This window comes from Anthonomus grandis, chromosome 15, assembly GCF_022605725.1.
Source record: "Anthonomus grandis grandis chromosome 15, icAntGran1.3, whole genome shotgun sequence".
NCBI classification, from domain to species: domain Eukaryota; kingdom Metazoa; phylum Arthropoda; class Insecta; order Coleoptera; family Curculionidae; genus Anthonomus; species Anthonomus grandis.
In genome coordinates, this window is record NC_065560.1 from 9,551,746 (window position 1) to 9,568,294 (window position 16,549).

At 32.9% G+C, this 16,549-nt stretch overlaps 1 protein-coding gene across 2 annotated transcripts in view; it reads right to left on the minus strand.

The window, feature by feature from the left end:
• Positions 1-15,570, minus strand: part of LOC126745008 (serine protease inhibitor 88Ea-like) — a 35,526-nt gene extending 19,956 nt beyond the window's left edge. Inside the window, exon 1 of one of the 2 annotated variants that reach the window (XM_050452647.1) lies at positions 15,318-15,570. The gene's annotated coding sequence lies outside the window, so the exon portion shown is untranslated. The remainder of the gene's footprint in view (positions 1-15,317) is intronic. The other variant, XM_050452648.1, reaches the window with a different exon arrangement.
• Between the last annotated feature and the right edge of the window lie 979 nt (positions 15,571-16,549).

Sequence of the window (16,549 nt, forward strand, 5' to 3'; positions counted from 1 at the left end):
ATAAGACACTATGGGTTGGAAATGCCTCAGAAGCAAAATACAGGGGGTTAAAGTTTTTAAAAAAATTAAGAAATTAATTTTTAGTTTTTTGACTGTTTAAGATATCGGTGTCAAATTTTCTCAATAAAGCTACCTAATAAAGATGCTTTAAATGTAAAAAGTAAATGTTTTAGTTTCAACCAGTGGTGTAGATCAGATAGGCATTAGAATAATTTTTTAATAAAAAAAATAGTACGCCACTGATAATCAAAAATTTTAAGAATCCTCGGTTTATTTAACAGAAAAAAAGGTATCCTGCATCTTTTTCCCAAAAGGCACCATTTTATCAGATTTTAGAAATAAATAACTTTAATAAAAACTAAGGAAAAAAAAAATGTATTGGATAACGTTAAAAAATACTAAATAATAATAATAATTAATTTAAAAGGTGCCCAAAGTAGCCGCCATTTTGTTGGATACAGAGCCTGCAGCGTAATGTTAAATTGTTGTGAATTTTCTGAATAACTTCACCCCTATCTTTAATTTCGCCTGCAGCTACTGGCAATGCGAGCTACATGATTCTTTAACTGGTGTCAAGTAAATAAGTAAATGAAACTGATCCCACAAATAAGATTACAAGGATTTCAATTAGGGGATCTCGCTGGCTAAGAAACCATGCAGGCCACCACAACCAAAAGCTTGGCAAATGTCTGGGTGTTTAGCCCCTTGTTGAAGATGGGTCAACAGATGCAGAACCTTTTGTTTTTTAATTGGATAAAGTTCATGTCCAGCAATTTTTCAGGTACTTGTATTTGATCTCGCACGAACTTATCGGATTCGCCGAGTGTGCATATCCGCTAACTCAATGCCACGAAAATTGCAAAGAGGAATATGATAACAAAATAACTAATAGCTTTGACGGTTGCTAGGATATTTTTGACATACGAATCAAAACGAATCCAAATACAAATACCCGAAAAATTGCTGATCACCTGAGGATAAGCCAAACGTTGGTTTGGAAAGTTTTGCATGATAACCACCTTTATCCATTTAAAAAACAAAAGGTTTAGCATCTGTTGCCCCAAGACTATGCTAATAGGTTCGCGTTTGCCACTTGGTATCTTTAACAAGGGGCTGAACACCCAGACATTCGCCAAGCTATTTTGTTTAGTGACGAATCAACGTTTTGCTGAGAGGGATATTTCAACCCAAGAAGCAATCATTTCTGGGCTGATGAAAACCCTCATGCTAAATTTATCCGTGGCTACCAACAAAAATTCTCTGTGAATGTTTGGGCAGGCATTGTAGGGGAGAACTTGATTGGTCCGTACATTTTGCCAAGACGTCTCATTGCAGGGAATTATTTGATTTTTCTTCGAGATGTACTGCCTGAACTTTTAGAAGATGTGCCATTGGATGTTCGGCAAATAATGTGGCTTCAACATGATGGTTGTCCGGCACACTATGGTCGCGTTGTCAGGGAATATTTGAACCAAAGATATCCTAGACGTTGGATTGGAAAGGGAGGCCCAGTGGCTTGGCCAGCGCGCTCCCATGATTTAAACCCTGTGATTTTTATTTGTGTGGTCATTTGCACCAACTTATTTATTCTACACCTGTGCCAGATGAACATGATCTTTTGGCTCGCATTGCAGTAGCTGCAGGCGAAATTAAAGATAGGGGTGAAGTTATTCAGAAAATTCACGACAATTTAACATTACGCTACAGGCTCTGTATCCAACAAAATGGCGGCCACTTTGAGCACGTTTTAAATTAATTATTAATTATTATTATTTATTATTTAGTATTTTTTAACGTTATCCAATAATTTTTTTTTTCTTAGTTTTTATTAAAGTTATTTATCTTTAAATTCTGATAAAATGCTGCCTTTTGGGAAAAAGATGCAGGATAACTTTTTTTCTGGTAAATAAAACAAAGATTCTTATAATTTTTGATTATCAGTGGCGTACTATTTTTTTTTATTAAAAAATTACTCTAATGTCTATCTGATCTACGCCACTGGTTGAAACTAAAACATTTACTTTTTACATTTAAAGCATTTTTATTAGGTAGCTTTATTGAGAAAATTTGACCGATATCTTAAACAGTCAAAAAACTAAAAATTAATTTCTATATTTTTTTGAAAAACTTTAACCCCCTGTATTTTCCTTCTGAGGCATTTCCGACCCATAGTATCTTATATCAAAAGTTATATTTGAACGTCCCCTATCATCCCCCAAAAGCATGACCTTCTTATAAAAATCACCCTGTATATAGTAATATAATTAAAGGACATTTATATAAACTCAATACAATAATGACATAATTGCTTCACAAAATAACAATATATGTGATTCTGCAATCTGCAAATTTCCATTTTGAAGGCAAGGCCTCGGATCGCATGTCATGTATGTAAATCGACCAAAATCTCTTTTTATATTTTGCGTGGCGGTCGACATGGTTGTGAACCTTGACACATATCTGAATCTCCAAAACTTACGAGTAATTGCGAAAATATTATTTTTTGTACTGTATATATTTCATATGAACCTTTATTTAATAATTTTATACATAAGTCTTTCTTTGTAAAAATATATATTTGATGTAAATTGTTCTTAAAACACAACAAAATTACCTCATTCCTGTGGTAATTCCAACAGTTCTGCAATTACACACGTTTCTGTTCCGGTTTTTTTTTAAATTAACCTTAAAAGTGTTTTTGAGATAAGCTATAGCGGAATTTCCGGGGCTGAACCGCCATAACAAAATAGTTATAATGTCCTCTTTGATATTTTCTATAATTTACATTTTATTGTTTGGTTTGATAGGTGTTTTTATGGAGAAGGTTATTTATTTATATATTTTTAATACTATATAGTTAAATGGTTATTTTAGCTAGAATTTCCTTTTTGATTGTATCAGCCTAATGTATGTAAAAATGTATTTTTTAACAAATTTTATCGTAATGTATGCAAATAAGTGCCATTTTGCTTGGCATTAAAATTGTTTGAATACATGGTAAACATCATGCTTAAAATATTTACAAGCAAAAATCTTGCGGTCAAGTTAGTACCAAATTACATAGAAAAAATACGCGATAAGACGTCAGTACATAACTCAAGCACCTCTATTATGCGGTTTTCAATTTAACAATTAAATAGTCATGGCGATTTTATTGTTTTATACATCAATGAAAAACCCATAAAAACAATTGTTGTTTCGTGGATTTTAGCAATATCCATCGACTAAAAACTTAAATTGTATTTCTTTATTTTCGTATTTCATAAGAATTCTTCTGATTCTATTTCGTAATTTAGTAACCCCACCATTAAGACAAAACCTAAAATACCATTAATGCAACGTAAAATTAAAAAAAAATAAAAGTTTTTCATGAAGTGTCATCCTGAGTGTGTTTGTTTCAGGATTCTATTTGTAATTTGCGGTGCTATCTCACTTCTCGTCTTCTTCAAGATGTTTTCGATGTCCATGTCAGTCCACGAGATCACTTCAAAAGAATATGTGAGAACTGGTATAGCCATGTTGAGCAAATGTTCAAACACAATGAATAATGTTCTTGCTATCTTGCTAGTTGGATTGGTCCTGCATACTCTTTTCACACTTCATACACATTTCATTTCACAAACGTCGTACTTTGTTACACGTCTGGGAGCCTCTAATTGTACGTCTCCATGTAAGCACTTTTTGCATTTGCCCAGTCAAAACTTCTACTTGTTGGAAGAGTTGCTTAAGCTTATCATGTAATGTCTAAGCTTGTTACGCATGTATAACTGATAAGACACGGTATAAATCTCTTGTTGATTTTGCAGGGAGTAGCCTATTTCAGTTCTATTGGGATGTTCCTGGGATATTCTACCTTTCTCAGAAAGTTGAATGAATGAAAATGAAGTATTTTTTTTATAATACAGCTATACATTCTTGCATAGATGGCAGAGGGGGAGGAGCAACATTGTATATTAAAAACACTTCGTGAGTGTCGTGAAGTAGATAAATCAAAATCTCATGACTGTTAACTGGGTTTGTGTAAATGTTAGCGACTCTAATTTAAAGGTTAGTGTAGTAAGCCGCCCTCTTATAATAATTTGAGTTCTTAAAAGATTTAGAGAAAATTGTAATAAAATTTCCTAAAAAGTATGTTATCGTTGGTGATATTAATATTGACTTGTTGGAAAGCTCTGCATTGGTCACTAACTATAAAAACTTATTAATTCAAAATAACTTTAAAATAAATAATGAAATTATACGTGAAAATGCAACACGAGTGACAAAGCATATATTGATCACGTTTTGTCAGATATTAGCTCACATTTAGGTCGAAAACCTACATGTTGACTCTTGTCCTTTTTCTGATCACAATAAATTATTATTTTAAATAAATTATAACAGCAAAATATATAATTTTTACATATGATTAGTACAGCTGATTATAAAAAATTATGTATAAATTTAAACAAAATATTCAAAATGTATACATATCATTGTTTCAGGAACTGACAGAGCTGATCCAGAAATCAAAAAATTAAGCTCAGCGCTTTAATGTACTTCGAATAGAGATGCTAGAAATAATGAAAAAACGTGACTTTATATACAAAAGAAAAATAAAAAAATCCTGGTAATCTGTTACATTGATCAAGAATTTCGTACAATCAAAAATAAAATAACAAATAAAATAAAAACATTAAAAAACCAGTATTTTCATAAAGAATGGGAACATACAGGCATCAGCCAAAAAAATGAAAATTTATCAACAAATTTTTTAAAAATAACAACACTTAAATTAATTCTTTAAACGTAAATTGAACCATTAATATTAAAGAAAAAAAGGATATTGTCAATTGCGAAAATAAACATCTTTTACAAGTCGGAGAGAATATTGTTGATGAATTTATTAGCCAGAGTCAACATATTGATAATGAAATTGTATTCGATGAAGTTAATTGTAGTGATAGTATGTTGAAAGTTGCACCAACCAATTGTGATGAGGTTTCTGAAATTATCATGGGATTAAAGCGAAATTGTTCTACGGGCGAGGATGGGATAACAGTGATGGACATAATTAATTTAAAAAATTATATAAAAAAATTATATAAAAAATTATAAATATCATTACAAAATTAATAAATAATGTCTTTAATACTAATGTGTATCCCAATGAATTAAAAAAAAAATACTAAAAAAAGAATCACGTCTTTTATAAACAAAAATACATTGGTGGATAGTTATCAATATGGTTTCATTGAAAATAGCAATACTCTCGCGACAACATTTGATTTTAATAGCTATATCTCAAACTCCCTAGATCGGAGGTAAATTGTAGTTGTGGCATTCATTGACTTACACAAGGCCTTTGACGTAGTAAGTTTCGCTGTTTTGTTAAAAAAGTTAAAGCTCATTGGATTTGGAAACCTCCTTTTAAATCTAATTCAGAGCTATTTACAGTATTGGCCATAAAAGTTGCAGTCTTTGACACACCAGTGTGCATGTGGGTTCCTTTTATTTATTTTATTTTGTGTTACCATGGGAAAAGGCAAGGCCTATTCCAGCGACATTCGCCAAAGAATTTTAGATTTTTACAATCGGGGTTTTAGGCAGCGTAATATTGCTTAAAGACTAAACGTTCCTAAGAACACCGTATCACGGATAATTAAGAAATATCGTATATTTGGAAATGTCGTACCAGGTAAAAGCACTGGAAGACCTAAAGCCGCACGACTGCCCGTGTAGATAGGCGAATTTTAAATATTTCCCAGAATGACCCATTATCTCTGCAAGATGCAAGGTGAGCCTTCCAATATCTCTGCAAGAACGGTAAGAAGGCGATTGCGTTCTGATGGACCTAACAGCTACAGACCTGCTAAAAAACCTTTGCTGCGGAAGAAAAATGTCAAGTTACGCCTACAATTTGCAATGGATCATCTTAACTGGACTGTACAAGATTGGAAAAAAGTGCTATTCAGTGACGAATCTAAGTTCAATCTGTTTTCCAGTGATGGAATACTTCATGTAAGACGACCGAAAGGTGAAATACTCAAGAAAAAGTTTATCCGACCTACGGTTAAACATGGAGGTGGTAATGTGATAGTATGGGGATGCTTTTCTTGGTATGGTACTGGGCCAATACATAAAATTGTGGGGAAAATGGATCGATTTATGTATCGGGATATTTGGCGAAATATAATGGAGGCTTACATGCTTACATTATGCCAGTAAATTTTGTATTTCAGCATGATAACGATCCAAAACATTCGTCAAAATTGGTAAAAGAATGGTTGGACCAAGAAAAGATCACAGTTTTAAAGTGGCTGGCCCAGAGTCCAGACTTAAACTCGATTGAAAATTTATGGGAACATCTGGATCGCAAAATTCGGGAATCTGGAACAGTCAAAAATGCTGATGAACTATTTCATAAGCTTGTTGAAGCCTGGACTCACATTGACAGACAAATAATTGAAAATTTGATTGAATCAATGCCCAGAAGAATGCAGGCAGTAATTAATGCTAAGGGTTACCATACCAAATATTAATTATAATACTATGGTTTCAATAAGTTATGTTTTATGTCGTTTTTGAATAAAAATCATTTAGTTCCAAGTATTTTGTCCAGCTTTTTTTAAATTTTTATTCCGAATTACACTAGTTTTTCATGTACAACAACTTTATAAAAGAAAATAAAATGCTAATTAAAAGGCACACAAAAAATAATAAATTTTCAAAAGTTCCAACTATTATGGCCAATACTGTATATGACAGAAGTCAATATGTTTCCTGGGGGGAGGTGTAGCTAGTGAATTGTCTTCAAACAGGTATGGAGTGCCTCAAGGCTCTGTATTAGGGCCCTTATTGTATATTTTGTATATTTGTTTTGAGTTTGGGGTGTGCCAACCTGCGAGCTCGATATTTTGCAGATGATACAGCTCTTGTATATACAGGAGAAAATTAACAAGTTGGCACAACTTATTAATGCTGATCTGGGCTTGTACTATGAATGGCTAGTTTGCAACAGATTAAAAATTAATAAAGCCAAAACCAAATATATGCCCTTCAAACATAAAAAGGATCAACATAGAGAAAGTTGCTTTTATGAAATATCTCTGTCTGAATATTGATCAGTCATTGAATTAACAAACTCATATACAGAAACTAATATCCAAACGAAATGCAATGATACCCTGTATATATAGAAGCCGAAACTACCTAAAGCCGGCCCCAGACGATGTGTGTATGTGGCGAACGTTCGGCATTTGCGGTATTTCGCGGAGCGTGTGGGAGGTCAAGTGCGTGTATGCGTGCGTGTGTGCGTGCCGCTATCCGAACTGCTGTCAGTTTTAGGGCACGCATCAAAGGAGGTCGCGCTCATTCGCGTTAGCTCCCAGACGGTGTGCTTAGCTACACACACTTATTTGCCTATTTTGTTTTCATTCAGAGGCCCTGTGGCGAACGTTTGCCAACAAAGATGCGATGTGGAATATATCCCGAATGCCGCAGCGTGTGGGAGGGTAGCCGAAGCCGCAGTACGAAGGTACATTCGCCGAATACACACATCGTCTGGGGCCGGCTTAACAGATAATACAAAAATGAATATCTATAATGCCTTTTTCTTGTCCCACCTCAGATATTTGTTGCCTATATGGGAACCTGTTCTAAGACTAAACTTGACAATGCCCAAATATTACAAAATGGAGTCCTTAAAATATTATTTCAGTATGATAGACTTACGAAAACAGAGTCGCTTTATAGAGAGCTTAAAGTTTTTAAATTAAATGAGTTAATGAAGTTTCAAAACTGTAAACTCATGTATACAATTTTACAATACCAGAGGTCAGTTAAATGTATGTGTCATGTATAATAGAACAATAATTGGATTGAATAGCCCAATGTACTCTGCATGTAAAGGATTTAATAAGCTACCAAATAATTTGAGAAATATTCAAAATTTTAAAACTTTTGTAATAAAACTAAAAAAATACATTTCTATTTAATCGGATTAATTATGTGGCTACTTTTTCTAAAATTTATTTATAGTAATCTATTTACAATTTATTTGTATATACCTAACTATGATTTTTGTGTACACTCTTTTTAATTGTTATTCTTATTTCTTGAGGCCAGCGCTATAAGCACTGTTTAGAGTTTTAGTATAAAAAATTGTATGTAATATTTTTGAGTAATGCAAAAGTGTTTTCAAAAAAAAAAACTTGGAGAACACGAATCAAATAAGCATACTATACTGTCATAGGCCTTCTGGTAGTCGACGTAACAGCAAGCCATTTTCCTTTGCTTCTTCTTGACCTACATCCTTTTTTGCTTTCCTCTCATTTTATCTATATCCTCCATGTTATTTGTACATTATTTTTGTAAGGCACGATGCGGTAAAGAGTCAGGTATAGGTAGAACTGTACTTTAAGAGATATCTAGATTGTTTTCCTTATGGTAAAATATTTTTTGGAAGGCAGTTTCTCTTTTCTTCAAATTTTTTATAAAATCCTCCATAATTTCTGCTAGTTTCTTATACCAGAAGCTTGTTTTTTACCATTTTGCATTATAATTAACTTGTTTGCTCTGACTTCATACGTATAAGCAGTTGCAATACTTATTTATTTGGTATTTCATTGATTTGGGATTTCTTGCGTCAGTTTCCAGGGATCTGCAAAACTTAACTTCTTATTATTCATGAACTCGTGCTTTTCTTTCTTTCTTCTCGTTGAATTGTGAATACCTTCTCAACCTAGTAATAAGCCCATTGAGCTTCCGATGAAGAGTGTCTGATAAACTGCATAAATATCATCAGAACTCAAACTAAATGTCTGGCTCCAGTTCAACTTTTACGAAACATGCTTTAGTAACAAATTGTAAAATTTTGATACGTCTTAATAAGAGGAGAGCTATTTGGTACGAAGAAAAATAACAAATTTTCGATAATTGATCAAAAATTTAAAGCAGGTAAGGGAAAGCAAGGAACACTATGTTGGGGTACAAAGAAATTGGCAGTCTATGAAGGATATGGGTTATGTGGTGAAAATATCCACTAATGAGCTCAAAAAGAAAACGCAGGATTTTATTTACATTTTTAGTTTTGTTTAAAATAGTATTTTTAATTTTAGGCCTGATGATGCTCTAGCTAGAGCGAAACACGTGTAGCCTGTTATTATATGTTGTCAGACCGCGACTGTGTGCTTTTTTTGTTTTCGTCAAACGATAAGTGTCAGTATGAAGAGTAATAAATTATGCAACGAAATAATACAACAATTTTGTAGTTGATTTGATAAATGGTCCACACAATTAACAACACTAATTTGCCATATGAAAATATAAGATTGTCGCGAAAATAAATCACAAATTTCTATACTCCATGAAAAAATTCAGTGACTCATCGCTAAAGGATTGCCGCTTTAGGGTGAGAGAACAGAGAAATTATTATAACCAATTACTATTTGCTTCTATGATATTAAATCCTGCAGTTTCCCGTATAGTCATATTTTCCGGTAAATTTACTGAGTCACTCCTACTGATTATAAACTGATTGAGTATAAATTTCTTTAACAACTTTTTAGAAATTTAATTTTGACTACCTTTTAAAATCAAAACTACCAAAATCAATTTACTATCGGAAATCTTGAAAGCAAACTTGAGATGCCGTGGCACTTTGACTTAATTGGTGATTTTCCAAATACTCAATAGTAATTTTTCGAATAAGTGCACAGGTTTAAATCGTGGTTTACCCATCTTCGAAACCTTAAGTATGCCACTCGGGCACAGAGTTAGTCCTTATTTAGTCAAATAGGTCCATAAGAAGTTTTTTCATCTGGATCTGGTGCATAATGCTTGCTCTAATAATCTACACTGATTGGAGCACTCTCCTGTTGTATTTCTTAGTAAAATAGGGGCAGGACTCTGGCAAAAATGTATTTTGTTGCAATGGTTTTCAGACCTCGTAGATTTCGAGTTAGTTTCTATTAATTATGAGCCTACACCTTCATTGCTTTCCATGTAGTAGCTTTTTCAACCTCTCTATTTGCTCTTGGCTCTCTTAGTTTAAATGGTATTTCATGAGCTTTGCACGTAACTCAATCAATTTTTTTTTATAGGGTTACGTTAATTTTACTAGTGAGCTAATAAAGTTTAAACCGTTTATCAAAGGTTCCAGGTTCAAAAGGTTCAATCTTCCAGGTCTCTTAAACAGCTTCCTTCCGTTTCAAAATGACCAGTAAATGTAAATGTTACTCCATTTAATGTGGAAAATAAGGAAGAACATTTCATGGTTTATATGTTCCTTTGTTCCACTATGGATGCAATAGTTGAGTATGTAAACCATGGAGATGTCTGATCATAAGAAAAAAATTTCTAGCGATACTTTAGAAGAAATGTATAAATGTGAGCTGCTTGAAGCTAAAATGTTTAAAAAAGATCAATCTATTATTGCTTAATCAAAGTCTACCACCCTTGAAGCCATGTATTTCGAATTGACCATGTAGTCGGGGGGTGCCCAGCACTCACGCGCGCCAGGTTCAAATACTTGGGTAACACTTTCAGTGTACCGAGTGACTTTAAGTCCTTCAGACCAGAGAGCCTTATCGGTTTCTCTAAGGCCGTTGGGCTCTGGTAACCCCCGGTGGGACATGACGGTCCATTGAACTAAATTTCTGATCAAAAAAAATTTAATCAATTAGTAGTAATACATACAGATAAAGTCTTCAACTATAAATAAATAGCTGGGTTCGAATGAAGATCCATAACCTTTAACTTCTTAACCCGATCAGTATGACCAACTCTATTAAAAGATTTCGAAAACATCCTATAGATACTATTCCAGTCTGTCAGGATTAAAGTAGAAGTAAAAGGGGTGGACAGTTCAAAATGACACTTCTGTTTTCCATTACAAACAGTATGAAAGACAGAGTAAAAGGAGTGGAGGATAAAATAAATATGAAGTTTTGGGACAATGAAGTTGGGAATTTTTAGTGTTAAAAAAATGGTCTTATGGAAAAAAAATGGGTAGTGAATAAAGAAGAAGTAGTAAAAAGTGCATGGGAAGTAATGAAAGATACAAATACTAAATAAATAGCCAATAATGTAATGTACTAACCCAAACGATTTTCTGACCTCTCGCTATTTGGACTTCTTAAAGTAGTATTTAGAATCTAAAATCTATGCAAAACAACCCAATTTTCTACATTTAATTTTAATTGAGTAACACATTATAAAATTGTAGAGCCCAACATCCTGGTCTTTTTAACCTTTCCAGCCTCCTATATGCTAGTAAAATATTAGAGCATGTATTATAGCTGATAAATTAAATAACCAAATCTTTTTTTAAAATATATATGATTGTCAACAATTTAATAAGAGTTTATAAGGAAGAGTAATCATCGGTAATCATCCCTGTGTCCCAGCTTTGCAAGGATTTTTACTGCCTTACATTGAGATACAAACACTGAATATTAGTAGAAATATTAAAAGCATAGGAGAGATTACAGTAAAGCCAGGAATAATATGCAGTTCTCGGTACCTTAAGTAATATAGAACCCTTCCAGAAGTACATACCTGTATCTGTAGCACTGAAAATTCTTGATTATAAGTTCAATGGTTTCTGGTGTTAAGTTGTATTTTATACGAGATGCTAAATTAAGTGTAGCTTATAGAAGAATGTAAATGAGTAAGAAATAAAATTGTGATTCTAAAAAGTAATTGAAGAGTGGAAATTCCAAACGTTCTTAGTGCCTTTAGCTATTTTTTTCAGGAAAGGAAAAAAACCGTCTAAGTCAAATGTTAAGTTGAAAGCTTTATTAAAATGTATTTTACTTGTAACACTGGGGTATATTCGCTGTTAACCTATGTAATTAAAAAGAAAAAAATAACTCCATATGTGCTAAAAAACAAACTGTATTTAAAGAACGTTCTATGTACCATGGTACTTAGAACCATTTGAACGGAAAATGTATTATTACATAAAACATAACTAACCAAATAACTATTAATGACATACTAAGTTATTACAAATTTTTATTTTAGAATATCTTGGTAATAACCTTTAGCAGTTTCTGGCAAAAAATCCAACATGGCTGACAAATCTTTTTTCTTGCCTTCCGACAAAAGTGGCTTAGAAATTAATGACATGCAAGCTTTTCCAATATCTTTAGGTTTAGCACCTTTTTCTTAGTATATTGATACATTTCCAAGTTTCTATGTCACAGTATGTGGTCTTATACTAAATAATACCTGGATAATCTTTAAAAACTTTTATCATTGTAGCTTTTGATATTGGAAAATTTACTTTTAGTACGGAATCGCAGGCGCTTTTTAGGTCTAAAAAGTATGAATTTTCCATGTCAGCTACAGTAAATGGCTCCCCTGTAACTTTAGCTGAAGCAACCACTTTCTGTAAATCCATCGGGGTAAAACACTTTGAGACTCTGAATTTACTAGACGTAAAATGCAGGATCCAACTTCATTGCTTTCACGACAAGCTTTTGTTTCATCCCACATACACATAAAAGCTTTATTTAGATGAGATACATGGATGCGCAGATTATAACAACTCAGTTGTCTACTATAGTACATATTACTATGAGTTAAATTTGGTACCAGTAAAACTTGCTGAAGATCCACAGATATCATAAGTCACAATTGGGAAAACGTGAATCGTAAGAGTCCTTATTCATACATTCAAGGGCTCTCTTATACTTGCTGTGATGAAGTAATTGCTCTCGTTTAGCAGTTACTAATCCAGATCCACTGGAACATGAAATCTTACAAGCAAGCAAATCGCAGGTCCTGCAAGTATCGGTCCTGGGACGGCAAAATGAAACATGTGGAAAGCATTTCAGAAATACTTTTCGATAGAATTTGTAAGTAATTTTACTTCCTAGATTTTTGCTGGTAAAACTGTAAAGACGACTAATATTAAGATCACTACTAAAATACACTTTGTTACTTTTAGCGCGACCATAGTGACTTTCATCGCATGGAAACGAGTTAACGTGGTGTTTGATTTGCTCCCAATCTTCGTTTGTATACTTTTGGTGATGTGCTTTTTTTCCCTTTCTTTTGTCTGTGTAAGTGATAAGTCCTTCTTGACACCGACTTTGTAGAGTTTGTAGACGTCTGTGTGATACTGCAAAAATATCCTGGAAAGTTTGCTTGCACACTTGGAAGGAGCTACCTGTATTATTAGGAACAGAATAACAAATGGTACATTTCCTGCGACTGTTAGTCGGGGTATCATAGGTCCCATGGCACCTCCGCTTTATTTGTGACACAGACAAAAGTCGCAGCAAAAAAGTTTTCTGCAAGTTGTGATTTTCCATCTTCATAAAATCTTCACGTACCTAATTTGAGTTTCAAATCGAGCGAGATATTTTTGCAGCCGTATTTGCATTTGCAAGTTGCCTGTAACAATAAAAAGTGATTCAATTTGCGATAATGATTTTAGTAAGTAACAAAAATATGTAAGTTTTTATTACTGCAGGCACTTACGAAAGTGTTTTGACTAAAAATTTCAAAGACCCCCTTTGATATAACTTATAACACAAATTAATCAATTTATTGACATTTTTTATATAAAACTTAAGTTCATTAAAACAAAATACTCACGTTTTTTTGAGGAGGTGGCAGTGCTGGAACATTTTTATTCTTTCGATTTTTATAGGATTTACCAGAAACGCGATTTTTATACTGTTCTGCACGCTTAGAAGTTTTACTGAGTTCACATAGGTCGCGTACTCAGAACATTGTCATTCTTTAGGTAGGCAACATACCACGTTTAAAGGGGTTTGGCACTTGAAACGAAACAGGGTTGTTGGCGATGGCACATAGAATATTTTTAAGGCAATATCTCTATTTTGAAAAAAAAAATGGCACTTAGAACATTTGGAATTTCCACTCTTCAATTATAAAACTAGAAAAAAGTTTACAATGTTAGTAAAACAGATATTAGGTTTTTTATTCATCTTCATCATGAAACTTATATTTTAATTAACAGTTTATCTTTTATTTCTGACTCAAGCTATTTTTTGTGAAACGATGAAGTAAAAATATCAATTTTTATTATATAGCTTGTTGAAATATTTAAAAAGTTTAAGTTTAATTAATAGCACAGGTCCACAAATATTCAAGAGAATCTCAAGCCTGTAAACTTTAAGTTTACAAACCTAAGACCAGTAGACCAACTTCAAGGCAAAGGTGAACGCAGTAAAGAATTCAGGTCCTTATACTTGTAGGACGTTATGTATTTAAAAACATACATAACGTCTCAAGAAATAAAATATGTTAACTAAGATTTTCAGTAGTAATTTAACTGAGAACCGTATTTTTAACATGGAAAAATAACAGGTGAAAAAAAGCTACTGGAAACTCTTATTAAATTATTAAACCAGATTTAATTAAGACCATCCTATTGGCCCGAAGATCATCTTTCTTTAGAGTAATTTTTGAATGAACATATTTTAGAGAGTTACTTATTTTATTGAGTATTACGTCACTTATAGCAAAATCAATTTAGAAAATACTATCTCATACGCTCAAAAATATAAGAAGAAGAAAATTTTAATTTTTGGGCATTAGTAAGATAGTATTTTCTAATTTGATTTTTGTGTACGTAAAATAAGTAACTCATTATGAATTCGTCACAATAATACAGATTTTACTTTAGGTAGATGAATTAGGTGAAAAGGTTATACTGAACAGCCTAAAAGATCTACTGATCTATTGACACTGGACTTCTTGAAGGAGCATTTATAATCTAAAACTAATGTAAAACAATATAACCCATAACATAATAAAAGTTTTTACAACAAAAAGAGCACGAGTGTCAACCAACTGGTAACTCCTATTGATTTCATAACTCGATATTTGCATAAAAGTTATAGATGGGCATTTGGAGCAGAATAAATCCTCTTATTAATATCAGTATCTTTTTTACGAGTGTATTCTGATTTAGTCTTTTACAAGAAAATTGTGAAACCTTGGTAAAAAATGTTTATTATCTCCTAAAGAGAGATGTAAATATAAATTTAGGTAATCTCTGTATAAAAGTGTTATATTTTACAAGTTAAACCACTGATATCGCCTACTTAATAAATATATACAATACAGCAGAAAGCAGCGATAATATATAAAATTCGTACGCCAATGATATGATAGTCAAAGATCAAACTCATGATGATCTTTTGATAACACTGACCAAATACGTTATTATGTCTTGAATAATTTCGTAAACATGACAGTAGTAGTTTAAATAGTTTCATTAAGAATCCGTTAATTTATCTAATAAATATGTAAAATATCCTCTTTATTCAATGCAAATTTAGAATGGAACCACTTACCTCTTCCCACAAGAGACGACGATCACAAAAGAATTATAAAAATAGCAATGACATAAACCGCTACGCTTTCATCTCACAGTGAACCACCGCACCAAACAACTAAACTAAACAATTAAAATTTCAAAAAAAAAAATAGCAAAAACAACCGTGAACCCGTTGCAAAGGAAGAAAGAACACTGGATGGTACCTAGTCGAATACTGTCGCGCGTTTTATTAACCGAAGAGAGTGAAACCCAAAACTGGTTTGTGTGATTTTATGACGAACCCCACACAACTTTTCGCGCGCGCCGGGTACTACTTGGGTACCGGGTTACCGGCAGTGGCGTTCGTGCTCTAGGACAATGAAATTATACCGGTAAAATCCGTATGCGATTAGCGGACTTTTGAAGGATCTGTATGGGGATTTCCTTTGATAAATATTATAATTAAGGTCAGAACTTCGGATACCTAAAAGCATTAAGTAAGGTGTTTGCTATGGTTGTACCTGTTTGATGATTAATGATTAAATCGGGGTTGAAGGATTATAAATTAAAAGATTTTTATATGCAAAACTGTTTTCTTATGGTTTTTCTGACGGTGCTATGACGATTTTTTTAGGAAAATATTTAATTTAGTTTCAGTGCGTTCAGAGTATTACAAGAGATCTCATTGTGACATACAAAGGCATGCAGACGATACACAGCTGCGTATAACACATCAGTCAAGGGGTCCGCAAGGTCTTTCAGTAGACTGTTTTTTTGCAAAATTTGACTTTTTTCATCAAAGTAGTCTCCTTTAAGACTAATACAATTATAATAACGCTTATACAGTGCATCCCAAAAGTTATGTCGAAATTCATTTAAAATTCAGGGGTGTGTTCGAAAAAAAAACGCTCGGACCCGTCGATTTTTATTTCAAGTTGCGCATTTTTGTACGTGAAGTTTGCATATACAGGGTTGCTCAAAAATAAATTACGACCATCAACTTCATTTTTTCAAATGAAAGAACCTTTTTTTAATTTCATCTTTGAATTTCGCGTGGAATTCTACGTATGTTTCATGCATCATGTCCTATACCTAAAGTCAACAGTTCGAAAACAAGACGAAAACAATCGAAAAAAAGACGATTCATGTAACAAATAAAAAAAGAACAAAAATTAAGTTAAACGTTCAAAATAGTTGCCATTCACGGATTGACAATATCCAAGGCGATCAATAAAGTCTCGTTGCACATTTTCATTCATTTCCGGAGTT